The following is a 15,736-nucleotide window of genomic DNA, read 5'->3' on the forward strand; positions in this document are numbered from 1 at the left end:
GAATCAGCCACAGCAGATCAAAGATATATTTTAAAATTTCCAAAGCAGGCGTAGCAGTTTCTCAGTATAGTCTATTGTATAGTGGTGTTTTGCATAGACATAGAGGTTTTTCAAAGCAAATGCAGCCAGAGAGGCCTAATACCATTTATTTATTTAGATGGCACTGCAAATTTTGTCAAAGTTACAACTGAAGGGCAAAGTGACCCTCCAGGACTGTTTGCACTACAAAAGATAATCATGGTCTTTACAAAATATAGAGCAGTTAGACAGCAAGTTATTCGTCTGATTAATTTGATTCAAATTAATAGGTCTGATTATTAAACGTATTTCTCTGACTGGATGAAAGTCAGGCAAAAAAAACTATGACCCCAAAGGATTAAGATGAAGACACTTGTTTGTCTTCTGCAAAAGAAGGCAAAATGTTCTGTACCATGTGATATGCATTAGCCTAAGCATCACTCACGTAAACAGCACTGGGTGCACACAGGGGATTTACTCATTCCCTGTCTCAGCTATTATTTCTGAGCAAGCTGTTGATTTAATACTACATGAAGAAGGCAAGACTAATATTCAGTAACTGGGATGCAAATTGGCTGGATCTTTCTGAAAGTCTAATGATTGCAGGATCTCTCTTGTTTTATTCACGCAATTATCAATATCCTGGCCGCATTTCAAAGTTGGGTTTTCAGTCCATTTGCTTGTGTCAGCTGGATCAGCTCGCGGGAACAAGCAGAGCTGATCCATCCAAATCATTGTGTCAGGGTACTTCCTTGGCAGTGTTTTTCAGAATGCAGATTTTGCACAATAACTTTGTACATTGAAAAAAACTGTCAATAGCAGTAATAAATGAAGGCTTTAATTTTTTGCAACACCTTCTTTTCATCTGTATTTGCTGAGATCCATGTGCTTGCTGGCATGCTACTAGGCAAAGATACAAAAGACACATATCCGCAGCAATAATCCACAGGCAGCAACAAGATAATGAAAATGGAGAGATCATGACTACAAGTTCAAAACATTCCATCTATTTGTATAAGTGAGAGTCATCGACTGCAGAAATGCACGCAGACTTAGCACTTTCTCGAGCTCGCATCACGCTGAGCTGTGCCGTTCCCTGCACTGCTCAGCCCACGGCCTGGCAACCGCCACGCTCCTGCAGCAGGTCAGGGGACACACAGCTGCACGCTTCCGATAGAAAAAAGCCCAAACCACACACATTCCCGTGCAGTTAGCCGGGGTTCAACACAGTCTGCTGGCAAACGCGGTGAAGAACCGATTCCTGAATTCTGTCAGCGCCTCATCAAGATGTTTGCAATTAAAATAGTGAAGTCATTATGGTTTTGTAACTAGCGTCCTTTCGTTTACCTTTCTTTAGAGTTACACATCTACAACCTCCTTCTCATCTACCAAATGCAACACAAGATAGTCTATGAGGGCTGGGGGATTTCCACAGAAAGTGTTTTCTTCTTGCAGAGAAGGCAAGGGCAGACATTCAGCTCTTTCGCTGCTGCACAGAAATAAGCCTGCCGGTCCTGTGCTTTGTTTGCAATATGCCGTGTTGCTCTGGAAAGTAGGATGTGGGTAGGATGTATGCAGGGGAGAGAGGACAAACAACATCTGAGGCATGAAGAGGTAGAGAGACTTGCAGCAGGCGAGACATATGAATTTCCTTCTTTAGAATAAATTAGGTTCTTACCCATATTTTTTCTAGCCTTGGAATCTGCACAGACACTCAGCAGTATGATGGGTCACGTTCTTTGGGCAGGTGTGTCACCTGTCAGGAATGGTGTGCTACAGTGGAGATGTCTTTGTTGTGGGGCAGGAAGGTACCATGTGAGACACAAGAGGCATCAATGCTGATATGGAATATCTCTCTGGATAAACAGGGAATAAATCGCAGGCAGAAACAAGTGTCAGTCTGAGACAGCTCATCTAGTCACCAGCATGTGCTTTCCTCACTAACATCAATGGGGGATGCTTTTCGGATGTTCTGCTTGTGAAGTGGGAGGTGGCATTTTGCTCTGAGGGCAACTTCAAAAGGAGCAAAAATGTTGGTCTTCTTTTCTTTCAGTAAAAGCAACTGGTTAGAACAGAAAAACAGTCTGAGTTTTCCACTGGAGGAAGAACACTGACAACAGGGTAATGCTTAGAAAAACAAGGAATCCTGTTGGAAAACTATGTTTCTCTGCGTTTAGCAAGTTGTGACGGTGTGTCTGGCTTTGAGGGCAGGACCGAGTGCTCGGGCTGCTCTGTTCAAACAGAGCAGGTTGAGGACTGGCACAGGAAGCAGGGGGATTCCTTCTGAAATAAACTCCACAGCCTGCCTGCAACTCAGCGCCAGCTCTTTCTGGAGATGATTTACTTCAATGCATGAAAATATTTATTGACTGTCACCTAATAGACATAAGTGTTATTTAAGACAAACAAACAAACAAAATCTCTTTTCAGTATCAATATCGATCAAATGAAAAAAAAATTCTTTTTTCAGTATCCATATATAAAAAATATTTTCAATATTTTCAATATATCAAAATAGCTATTTTTATATATTTCTGTATACATAGAAAATACTTTTCAAAATATCTATTTTCAATATTTAATATTCAAGATCAGTACCGAATAAAATTACTTTAATTAATTCAACAACATTCAGCATTTTGTTTTATGAAAAACAAAAAACTAACACTACATACACATATTCCCATGCAGCAGGCAGTGGCAGGTATAGTCAATGCCCAGCTCTCTCACGGAATTTGAAGAACTCATGGGGGTTCACTCACCACTGAATATTCAAAAGTAGCCTCCAATTTTCCACCAAAACCTAAAAGTGATGGACAAAGGTGTTTTCAAAGTTAAATATCCACCAGGAAAAAAGCCTGATATTGAAGACAGCTAAATGCATGCTTACGTTGTGTGCAAGAAAGGTGAAATTACGGAGACCTATAAGAAAGATAACAATCTTGTTGCCTCGCCACTTTTAACTGTAAAGCAACATTGCAGCAAAGGAGTATTACAGATTAGTTCCATAGATTTTAATTCCATACAGGTCCTTATGTTCCAGTCACCTTCATAGAGTCCAAGAAGGCTCAGACACGTTGCATTAGGCAGTAATGCCTCCTGTATTTGTTCCCTCACTCTCCCTCCAGAGCCATTTAGCCTTTGTTGCAAACCACAGAAGAGTAGATAGCATCTTATTAAAAATAAATACAAATAAGCACTCAAATCTTTTCATAACCAAATAAAAAAGATGGTAAACCAACCATCTTGCTTAGTAACAATAGTTGCTTCTGTAGTTTTTATTCTGCAAGGATAAATCTAAAATTAACATAAGTAACATTATTAATCAAAAAATTCCCTTTGGTGTCTATATCTCAGATTCTGGGGAAAACATGAAATTGTGATTCTGTTTATTTTAGCATATTATGGTTTAGGAAAAGATAAAAATCTGTAACATAAACATATTTGCCAATGTCATGACGGTAGGTAACGAAGTGCTTCATATTAAAGATTTACCTTTCATCTGACAGTCACAGTTTCAGTGGTGCTGATCTCTTTATTCTCTTTTCTCTTCTTTGGTGAAAATCCATTTCTTAAAATAACAGCCTTCTTTTTGAGATGACTGTGTCATCATTACCCTGGTAATCTCACTTTGAGATTTCACACTATTCATTTGAACACCAATTCCAATCTGCCTTTTGATATTCTTCTTTTCCTCTGTTCAAACAGGCTTCTGATTGCCCTGGCTCATCACCGAGGGGGCTAACACTGAAGACAAAACCAGCTGACATCCCACAATGTCATTCAGCAAACCACACGCTCCTCTCTAGCAACAGCTACTGTCAAGGAGGTTAGGAAACGGTCACAACATCTCGCTGTTAAAATCTTCCAGCCATTATCCACATACTATTTTTAATCTGTACCTTGCGTCAAAACATAGTTTTGACACAGAAAGGGAAGCTGTAAATCTTTTCATATCTCAGGCCCCTGTGTATGAATATTGTTTGGAAACAGAAGAGAATGCCTTTTTGCTTCCCTATTTGTAGCTGCTGGTTGGTGCCTTTATAGTGCAAAATGTTCTTCTCTGAGCATTATTTACTTTTTCTATTTTAACAGCTGATTCTATGTTTCATAGCTGTGCCTTTGATTTCATGGTTTCTTTGTGATTTGGCTTAATAAAATGTACTGTAGTTTCACAATCAACCTTCAATGAACCTATAGGAGTGCTACTCAAAAATGTATTTTCTATTTTATTCTTGTCTACTGTCAGAAACTTTGTTGATAACAATATATGCTCAGGAGCTCCTTTGTAGCTTTTAAGGAAATTTTGTTTGCATTATAAAAGTGCTGCATACTGGGAACGTTATATGCTTGCTGTTCCCTCCTTAAACCACACAGGAAAGAGTGAGAAAGTAGTCTAGCGCATATTTAAGCAATATCAGCTTCCTTGTGCTGTGCTTTTGTCCCAGTTAGGATTCAGTCTCAGCAGGGGCTTATATACAAAGAGGCGATGCAGTTTACACAAAAAGCTTCCATACTAGTGTTGCCATGTAGGGGTGAACAGCTCTCTTCACCCTTTTCTGTCTTGCTGTAACTCCCTCTGCCTTTAAAACTCCTTCAGAGACTTTCAACAGCATGTGCAAGTCACTTACAATAAAAACAAGAGCTAAATTTATCTCCATTGCCACATTTCTTAACCTCTTTACTATGCCAATGTAACAAAGCAAGCAGCGTGGTGAGAATTTATTTTAGGTTGCAGGACGCACAGGCTCTTGCCGTGTACCCGGGGGCAGAGTGGGCTGGCACGGCCACGGCTGCTCGCTGCAGCAGCAAGTTCTCACGCTCTGTGCTTGAAGATGTCACGGACATGCAGTAGCAATCAGCAGGTGTACAGGCACGCTTCTGTAGCTTTCTTTCGTCTTTCAAGTACTTCATAAACACTCATTTCAGGCACCTCAGCATACTGCTCTGGGGTACCCTTGTCTAAGTCAACTGTCATGAAAAAGGAGAAATGTTAGGCATCAAAACAAAGAGAAGAACCTATTACAGAGCGTTTCGGTAATAAACTTGGTTGCAATATAGGCTGTTTATCGATTTAGAATTTGCTTGTCTGTCTTACCTTACATAAGATGTTTGAAACTCTTTTCTTCCCTTTTTATGGTGCTGCACTTCCATTGTTTTCGTAGGGCATTAGGACACTACTTCTTGTCCAGGGCTCAAGATTGCAAGCCTTGCCTGCCATGGGAAGCCATTCCAGGTGCAGAGGGTCTCACTGCCCTACATGCAGCACTGGCCTACAGAGCTAACTAGCACAGCGTGAGGCACAAAATGGGCAAAGGCAGTCAACCAGGAGCCCAAGAGCTATTTTACTTTTAGCATCTCTGCTGAGACAGTTCCACATCACTCCTCACACAGATCTTTGTTTTGCAGCATACCTCAACCCGAACCAGCAAAGGAATATAAAGAAAAAACAGCCACCACAACAAAACCAACAGAAAGAAAAAGAAAACAGGGTGTACACAGAAAAAGACAGAATGCTTATATCCGTTACAAGTGGAACCCAAGGAAATGTGCTTTCACCCCTTCCTGTCAATTATAGGATTTCAATTAAGAGGCTACTTTTGTGAATTTATCGTTCACAGTTGCTATGGAAAATCCTCGATTCTCCTCCATGATAGGTAGCAGATGAAAGTGAGAGTGTCACAACTCAAGTCACTTGATTGGAAGCTCACTGGGGCAGTGCTTTTCCTCCCTGCCTACCTGAAGAGTATTGGCAATACTTATGGGCACTCTGCAAATATTAAGAAATCAGCTGAGGATTTCTGAGCTAGCAGGAAAATGAAGAACAATGCAAATATGCAGCAGGGGAGGTGGAAAATGCATGCAAATCAACCTATACTTTCTGGTCTGTAGGTCCCAAGCCTCATTACCTTTGAAACTTTTGCTTGCGCTTAAGCAGCGCTCTAGCGTCTTTCTCAAACATGGAAGCAGGGTCTGCCATCCACAATTTAATGAGCCTCAAGGAGATCAAAAGAACCAAGTGAGAGAGATTACAATTGTCATTTTAAAATAAATTACTTCTGTATTTGTTTATTTATAATTCTTTACCTTCTTTATCTTATAATTATTTTTCTTTCTGTTTTATAGATAGGTTTTTTATGCATGCCTAGGAAAGGACAGGGTTGCTGCTTGTTTGAGAGATGAGGAAAAACAATAATGCGCTTTTTATGATCAAAGTAGTATAAAGTAATGTTTATTACATATTGCTTTTCATCTTCAATAAGTTCTGCAAACATGCATGTATTAAACCTTAAAACATTCTCGTGAGGTACATAAGAAAAGGTCATCTTCATTTCCTATGTGGAAAAATCTGTGACAGAGAGAAGTTTACTGCCCTGTGCATGAGAAGACGACACTGAAGAACAGAATTAGCAACAGCTTGTCTGAGTAGGGAAGAGAAGTACAGTCAAGCTAAACAATCAGAGCAATGAGAAACTTATTATTATTATTCCCTGTCAGTGAAAATTGTAATTATAAAACCTGGGGTGCTAGAATGGGAGGAGGCTTTTTTCCTCAGAGGAGGAGAGGTTGAACTGAATACATATTCAAAGAACTATTAAAAGCAGTGTACATTTGGCAATGGAAAAATTCAGAGAATGTTTCTATCATGTGATAAAGAACAAAACTTGAGTAGATAGTCTCAGCACAGTTTCCTCGCATGCATTCGGAAGCAGTCATTACCAGTAGGCACAAATGCTACTTTTTATTCTGCAGAGCTTCTGTTCCTTCAGTAGAAAGAATGGTTATTCAGTATTCACTTTGTTATTTCCTTCTCCAGTATACACTTCCATCCTGCCTTTGGTGCCAAATATTCCACTGAGGAAATACAAATATCTTCAGGGGTTTTCCCAGGAGGTCCTCAGCACTGACAGTTAAAGGAAGCTGTGCCTCAGGGAGATACGCCTGAGGCCAGGGGTCAGAGCCCAGCATCAGTAGCTCCAGCACAGGCTCCTGTTACTTAAGACAATTTGCAGATGCTAGAGGCAGAGGTAGCCACAGACTCTGCGGCTGTGTCCGTGCTGTGGTGCAGAACAACCCTTAGTCCTGCTCTCTGGGTGTGCATGATTACATTCTGACCCTTCTTCCTTCCTTTATGAAGAAAGACCAGGCACTGGGGCAGGGAAAGGAGCAGAGTTTGCTTTAAGAGGTTGCTGGAAGACCTCTGATCCACCTCTCAAAATCATCTCAACCACTGTACTTAAACCCTTCTTCTTCTTCTCTGTGGCCTCCAGGCCCACAAAGGAAAAGACGACTCAGTCTGAGACAGAAACCACGCTTAGGAAAAAAATGGTCCATGTGATGCTTGCTCTACAAATTAAAGGAGGGTTGGACAAAGCTGAAGTTGAAACTACATTGCCAGCTTCAGTTCTAACACTCGTATGTGGGCTGAATGTGCACGCATAAAAATATTCTAAAAGCAAATACAGTTGGGGAAGCATTTACTGTATCTATTTGAGATGATGAGGAGAGTTCCACTGAGTGCAGCCTATATGAATACAATCGTCAGGAAAACTATGTGTGAAATGCCACCGTTATTTTAATCCCGAGACTAAAGTAGCTCCTCTCAAATGCAAACACGTGTAATTTAACAGCTTCTACAGACCAAGATTATTTCACCCATGTCGTACATAAAATAAGCTGTTTCCATCAAAATTAGAAAGCTGAGTGTTTATGTGTATCACCTGGAAGCCAGAGGCATTTCCCAAAACAAAGGCAAATCTTGATAAAAGCTAAAATGACCTCGCACTATGGTCATTGCGAAAAGCCATATGTGTGTATCTGTGAAATGGTGTTACCCCTTTCAGGTACATTCTGAGACCCTGAGTACTGATAATCCCTAGCATTTAGTGACACCTAGTGGTATTTTCTTGAGTAGGAAAAGTCCGTACAGTCCAAATTTATTAAATGTTAGACGCCTGTGTTAGAGCAATAGCTCCTCTGAATGCCCTGTGGCAGATTTCCTCCCTACCTTCCTTCTGCTTTCTGAATCCTACAGGAAGCTGAGAGAGTCCACAAGGATGTCAGTAAGAACAACACACTTTACAAATGAAAGAACAGTTCCATAAAATATGGGAATGGGAGAGAAATGGTTGTTTGATCCATGGATCAGACCCCCACAGATGTCTGGAAGGGGACTGCAGCATCCTCGGAAATCACTGTGCAGAGAAACACAGCGCATTCCTCTGAGGTTTGGTCTGGGACCCAAGTGGTAACAGACTTTGGATGTAAAACTGCCATCAATCATAACGTGTCTTTAGGAATATGCAGCAGGCTGTTTTATGAGGTTGCGGTGGTTCTCAGAAAGTTTTTTAATAGTCTTCTGATATTTTTAACTTGCACTAGTCTTTTCTATGATCTTTGCCACACATAATGTCCTGTTTCCGGCGTTCAGTTAATGTTTAATTTATGCTAAAAAGACACCTGCCCTGCCTAAATGAAGGTCCTTTTCCAGCAGGTGTCACTGTGAGGAAATAAACACAAAATCTAAGCCCCTCGCTGGGGTGTGGGCAGTTGGGTGGAATACAGGACACCCATAGCCTGGCCAGGCAGAGAGTCCGTGGCTTGGCATCCTCGGGGTGAGGAACCAGCCAGGGTTCCTCACCCTGACACACACCACAGGTTGCCAAAAAAGTGTCTGGGAAGAGGCAGCCATAGGCCTTGTCCAGCACCTGGTGGAGGAGGTCTGCATGGTTTGCCTGGTCTGGGCCATGCCCTCACCCTCCAGCAGGTTCTTGAGCTGGGTGGAATGGGTGGAGGGGGCCACTCAAAATTCACCATCAATGGAACACCTACTTTTGAGTGTGAAATACCTAAACGCATACGCAGGATGAATTTTTGCAGGCTTCGGTGGCAAAGCCTACCTTTTTAAGCTTAGGTTTCTGCAGTGTCATGATTTGATAGGACTGTAGGACTGATTTTCCAAAGCAATAAGTCTTTCAAGGCTGTGACTGCACAGCTGTCTACATAATGACTGGGTGTCGGGTCAGGAAGCCAGATTTGAGAATGTCAGCCTAATTTCATGTTGGCTGCAGAACTCCAGCTCAGGTTTGATGGCTTTGTTAGTCTCTGTAGTGGTTTTATGTTTTTGCTGTTGTAACAATTCAATATCTACATGTCTGGGAAATTCAGTCATAATGGCCTTTATGAGAGATTCAATTATGTAAATTATTACGTGATTATTATTGTTATACAATATAAACCACAAGTAGGCTTAGGTACAGAAATAGATGAGGAAATTATGACAGTACTTTTTCACTGAAAAGCGTTAACACATAAGAACATTTTGTGGAACTATACCAGCTTTGCCTAACCTTTCTTTAGAAGGGAGTGAAGCAGCACAGGAGCATAAAAAGCTGATGAGGAGGGCACTCTGTGCTAGGCTCTGTGACCTGCTCCCTACTCCAAACCACACTCGACTCTGGCTCTTGGCTGTCATTTTTCAGAGTGCCAGGACCATAAGGTACTTCGCAGCTGGAGCATTCTCTCATTTTAAGTTTTTCATAAGAACTTCCAAATGCTCTTTCTTTTGTACTGGTTATGAATGGGAATATTTCTGTGAATATAAATAATTTACCATTCACCTCTACTGAAAGAGCAAATATGTTTTTTATTTAAGGAAGTATATCTTAGAAAAGTCTAGGGTTTGCTTTCATTCTATTTTTAAAATGATTTTCTAGTAGATGTTATGGGAAGAGAAGCTTAATGTAATTTTTTTTCTACCAAAAAAGAACTACTGTCAAGCAGCTCTTCAACCTACACGTTCTGTCCACACCAACAGTATTACGTGGACATAAGGGGTATGCAAACAAGACTTCTGCAGATAAAGCAATTTCAGATCATCAGAAGTTGTTTGAATTATAACTTGACAATTCAAAACACTGCTGGTTCCTATAACTGGTGCTGTGAATTATGGCCTGTTACACGCAGTGGGAGTCAAGTGCCTTTACTTACTAGTAGTAGTTGAAATCACACAACTTCATTGTGCAGTACTCCCTGAAAAGGCATTCCCAAACAACAAATTTCTGGGCTTTGTCCGTAACTTAGAAATGGCTCAGTAGATTTTTCCCTTTCGTCAATTGTTAATAACAAATAGGAAAACTTTCTTGATATGATCTGCGCATTTGAAGCTACAGTGAATTTCAACTCTTGCAGCCCGTACCTCTGCTTTCAGGAACACAATGCTGACTCCACCAGCCTCCCCAGAGCCCCGCCGCGGTTTGGCCTCAGGCGGCAGCGAAGAGCCACGCGCCGCTCGCTCGGGCCTTCCCGATACAGGAAGAATCAGAAGAAAAGGCAAGACTCCTGGGTTGAGACAAAGGCAGTTTAACAGAACAGCAAAGGGAACAGGCAAACAACAACAATAACACGGACAGAGGCATATACAAACACGATCACGGGACCGCCGCTCCCCGCCGCTCGCCGATGGGACCCCGGACACCCCCGCCGGCTCCCAGCGGCGACTTCCCGCCCCCTCCCCTGGCAGCTCAGGGCGGGCATGGCTCACAGGGCATGGGGTACCAGGGAAAATTAACCCTATCCCTGCCGGAACCAGGACAAGCCCCTAAAGAGATATTTCAACACAAGCATCAGAATCTCTTTCAAGTTTTGCAATTTAAAGCATGGAAGGTGACGTGAGAGAACTTATTTCTGAGTCTGACTTTTGTCTTTCGATCTCTGGAGATAAACTTCCTTGAGGTGAGCAGATTAACTAGTACAGGATGCACATTAATTGCTTCCGGCCTGCCCTATAATTTTCACTTTTTAAATTACTTTTAATGAAAAAACCCTCTCCTTTAAATAAGTTGTAAGAAAGTAATGTAAAGAAACGTGACCTTTCTTGGATTTTTCCCTCTATTAACTGCTTCTTTTCTTGTGCTAAGCTTATCCAGTACCATGAGTGAGAACTTGATGTACAAAGCCTACACAACGCTACTCAGAAACTTATCAAAGTCTCAGATCTGTGATGTGTGTGTTATTTTTTTCTTGCTCTTCATGATTCAGAAGCGCAGTTAAGAAAAAAGGCATTACTGGATTTGCGTCAGCGTGAGGCACTGCCAAGTTTAAAAGTCTTCACAGAACTCATAGCCAGGTTTTGTATGGAAAAAAAATCAGCAAAGGGGAAGATAGAAGGACAAGTTTTTCTACTTTCGACCCAACGGGGGATCACTGCGGGAGGGCTGACAGACACGTGATTATTCAACCCTCGGCCTGTCAGCAGCAGCCCCAGCTCCACAACTAGCCCGTGTGCAGTGCTTGGAGCATGGCTTTTTAGACACAGATGAGAATACTCTGTCCCATTCACTGTGACTTACACCAGGACCATGGGCATTGCTTGAGTCGTGTTTAGTTCTAATGCTAGTGATTTCTTAGTCAGTGGAAAATTCTAGGTACTCGATAACGACAGGCTGGGAGGGACTGAGGAAAACAGTGAACAGAGAGCCATCAAGAGCTGGTTTGAAATATTGGGTGTAAGTTAGATTTTGCATTTCACTACCTATCTGTGCTTACTGACTAAGAGATATCATTAAAGTCCATTACACCTAGTAAAAATTATTGAATTGTGAATGCCTCTTGTGCTATGCGTTTGTGATGCCACTTGTAGTGTAGTATAATAAAATTAAGGAAATCCAGACCTTTACTGAGCTGTGCAAGGGAATGATTGCATCAAGTTCTTTTTATCATATAGACAGTCTGTTGCATTTGAGAGAATATTGCTAACCTCCGAGCTGCCGTTAAACATGGAACTAGAGTGACATTGACACAATGACTCCAAAGACAAGAGACTGAACATAGCAGTGTCCTGCAAGATTGTATTCTCCTCTAATGAATACTAGAAAGGAGGAATGAAAAGTGATTTGTAGTATTTCTGTATAGTTCTGCCTCCAAATTATTCCAAAAGGAAAAACACACTAGACATTCAGATGCTTTCTCCCAAATAGCTCTCAGAGATGCACAGTTCTGGAATAGCTTTCCATAGGGAGTAATGGGAATCAGAAACAACCAATTTTAAGTTGGAGACTGACTAATTTACAAACAGGGTGACTGCAAATGCCTTCAACAAGCATGAAACTGGTGATTCAGAAGTTCCTGAGGCAGAAGGGATAAATGAAATAAAAAATGTTCTCTGTTTGTTGCAGTGTTGTTCCTTCCTGTAAGAGAGAGCTTTTTCACTTTGTTTCGCTTCTAGAAAGCTGAATTTATGGCTAAGCAGGGAATTAGTTCTCCAGCTTCTTTTATGACTGAAGTGATGCTCACAGCAAGTTGGGTCAAACAAGACAGGCCACAGCTTCTCTCTTTTAGAAGCAAAGCAAGGTAGCTTTCATAAACCATCTCTAGCTGTCCACCATTCAGACTTGATGTGTCTCCTTCCCATGTCAGCGTAAGCTCCTGTGTTAGGTGGGGCAGGACACCACAAGGCTGTTTACATGACCCGACACTAACTGATGGTCAGCAACTGGTTTTCTCAGCTATCAGGCAACTCCCTTGTTTGTCGAGGCCCTGCTTTTCTGAAAAACAGGGTGGTATATAGGGATATCAGATTGCCTTCACATCCTCTTATAACCACACAGACAAAGCATATTTCTCAAACAAATATATCTCAAGTACGATTGTCCCTTGCCCTGAGCCACTGCAAAATGTATTATCCCGGAGCGGCAGCACTTACTTTACCTGTGTATACAGTCATACGCAGTAGAGAACTGCATCCTTTAATATTTGCATTGTTTTACAGGGAAAAAAAAATCCCTTTTCCGTGTGCTTAAACTTTGTGTTTTATATTCATCTACCTCTAAGCATTCAGAAAGAACCAAAAGATTGAGTAAAAGACCCACAGGCAGTCCAGCTCACCACTCCAAGTCTGGGAATTGCAAACTACGATTAAGCATTTTCTCTTGAGTGCAGTTCCACCACACCTTGCAGCAACCCTTTCTGTAACCTGGAAGCCCAGTCCTTCACATATGTCTCATATCCTTCTCAGCTGAGCACTGGATTCTACATATTGACCCGATACGGTTTTGTTGCTAAGTGCCAGCACCTGAGGAGGAAACTGAGCACTAAAACATTGATGTCAATTCGTTATGTAAATGAGGAAAAAAGCCACAAAGATTAGATCCAAACTTCCCCAATTTCAGGGTTGTTTATACCCTCTTCAGTTCAGTTTTACTCTTTGACATGGTATTTCACTCTTAATATGATTCCTATTTTCCTGTCATGCTCCCTCCATGGCCTTCCCCGCCCTTTAGGAAAAAGGGAGTTTGCAACCATGGTAATTGGGCAGACTTCCACTGTCTCATGCAGCCACTTTCACCCCATGTCCCCTATCACATTGCTTTAAGCTGAGAACTCATTAAGTAAAGCTGTCACCATTTGACAGATGTAAATTCATCTTTTTTTGCCTCAGAAAACAGAAGAAAATCCTACAAAAATTTTTGAAGTAAATTTTTTTAACTAGAGAGAGCTAAGGAGGTTTTGCATTCTTCAAAATGGGAGAAGGAAATTTGCAGAGGGCAGTTTGCCACTACTGGGTCATAAGGAATCATCAGTAGCTTTGCTTGACATGTTTCTTTTTCATCAAAGATATCCTGTGAGATCCTTGTCATTATATTTCTTATTGTTTTAATCACAACACGTTTTATGTACGTGGGTTAAACGGCAGGACCATGCCTGCATCGCCTTGTTAAGGTTCCTTCTGCAACTGGATGCAACCACAGAGGTGCATCGTGCTGCTCCATGCTCTTGGCTTGCAAGTGGAGGATGCTTGTGCTGCAAAGTGCCCTGTGCCCCTGCAAGCCCTCTCTCCTTCCTGGGTCCTTGCCATACACTCGGAGACGAGCCCAGATTATGACCTCTTGGTGCCATTACACTCTTTAGCATCCAAATCAGCCTACTTTGTGATGGGATGTCATAAAATTTTTAAAACAAAAAAACCAAACAAACCACAACTGCCAGTTTAGACCCAGGCTGTCACGCTCCTCTAGCTGACCACTGAACCATGCTTCACCATCTCAGAAATGAAAGCATGACCCTTGGTGGTCAGCTGGAAGAGACTTCACCCTGACAGCACCCCTAGGACAAAGGGAGATAAAATAACGGCAACAGCAGCAACAGCCTAAGCAAGTGTTTTTCTTCGGTACTGTTTCATTAGCAGCAAAGTCTCAGGACTGTGCAGAGACAGGCTAATGAGATAACTGGGAAAATGGAACATTTTTCATGTAATAACAGGCTAAAAAAGAATGACTTGTTTAAACCTAGCAAACCACAGGCTGATAATCAGTATGGGAGGTGAAAGAAAACATTTAGAGTAAAGTAGGCACAAAAACTTAGAAATATAATACAGCCAGGAATAAATATAAAGTCAGAAGCTAGAAGAAAGTCTCACCATGGATGGCTAAATTTGGGAACAGCCTCCAGTATGAGGGATTAGGACAAAAAACCCCACTACTCGTAAGATGGAAACAGTTCAGCTCACAGCAGAGACCGTGAGAAGTTGTTAGCCTAGATAACAGGGCAGAAACTTCAGGCAGCCGTGACACCCCTGGTGCTTCTGTGTTCCTAGCAGCAAACCTAATCTGGAGGCTAAGAGTGAATGTGCATATTCACACTGTGTTATAAAAAAGCCAAGAAATTCACAAGTTCACAGAGCTTATGGACAGACAGGCTTTTTCTCCAAAGGGCCCATAATCAGGGCTGTGAGAGTGATCTGTTGGCAGCCAAATCAAAAACAAAAGTTGCAAAAATATTTGGTTCAGATCTGTATTCTTATCCAGGCATACAAGAAATCTGGATTTCTCAGCTGTCAGAAGAATACCCTAACTACTAGGATAGCTAGGTATTTTGGGTCAGGGCACTCTTTGGCCACTCTTGCTGTAATGTCATGCTCTATGTTAATGGTTAAAATGCTTACATGGAATGTAACTCACTAATCCTTGCTTGAGGGATTTTTGTGAATTATTATTGATATAAAGCAGAATAACCTTCAAGGGGAGATTCAAAACAGGCCATGTCAGGATGTCTTAAAGTGCAGTGGTTAGTCGCATATGCAAAGCTCTCATCCAGTCAAAGTAAGTTTAACTCATCCCACCTTCTGGGCAACTGTTCCAATTGCTGAGCTCTGGAAGATACAGAGTATAATGAAAATCATGACCCCGTTAGTCCAGTTTGTCAAATCTAGCCTCTTCTGGCTTTCTGTTCTACACAGGATGGCAAAGAGCTATTTGTGAATTATTTTAAGATGACTAAAGTAACTTCTGATAAAGCTAATTAAAGTATCTCTCAAAAAAATATTTCCCCTAGATTGGGTAATAATAGGGGAAGGAAAAAGAAAATGGCCAAGAGTAGTAAAGCTACAAGTGAGCATGTATACAAACCCTGATGACTCAGTTAACCATAATTACTATTTTTAAATCACTTTGTTCCAAGACAGAAAAGAAGCTTCAAAAGATATGAATTAAGAAAAGGTAATGACTTGGCAGCCCAGTTGTGCTGGATAAAATTCTGAGACAAACATTACCATGGAGAAAAGCTGACTTTAAAATAGTTAGGCTAACAGCATAAATACACACATTGTTTCTGAAGTGGAAAGGGCAGGATAATATACCATCAACCCAGAACAACACGTTAAAAAAGTTCGCCTTCTGCCTTGTACTAAGTGAGCTTCTTCAAACTGCTTTCTTGGGCTTTC

General features: G+C 41.4%; 1 long non-coding RNA gene across 1 annotated transcript; it reads right to left on the bottom strand.

Annotated features, from left to right (window-relative positions):
* Positions 1–765: 765 nt before the first annotated feature.
* LOC134508649 (uncharacterized) lies at positions 766–3,808 on the bottom strand. Its single transcript, XR_010069114.1, has 3 exons — positions 3,514–3,808; positions 2,694–2,821; positions 766–2,080 (listed from the first exon to the last, which is right to left on the bottom strand). It is a non-coding gene; the product is annotated as an uncharacterized LOC134508649 (long non-coding RNA).
* Positions 3,809–15,736: the final 11,928 nt, after the last annotated feature.

The sequence above is a fragment of the Chroicocephalus ridibundus genome, chromosome Z, assembly GCF_963924245.1.
Source record: "Chroicocephalus ridibundus chromosome Z, bChrRid1.1, whole genome shotgun sequence".
NCBI classification, from domain to species: domain Eukaryota; kingdom Metazoa; phylum Chordata; class Aves; order Charadriiformes; family Laridae; genus Chroicocephalus; species Chroicocephalus ridibundus.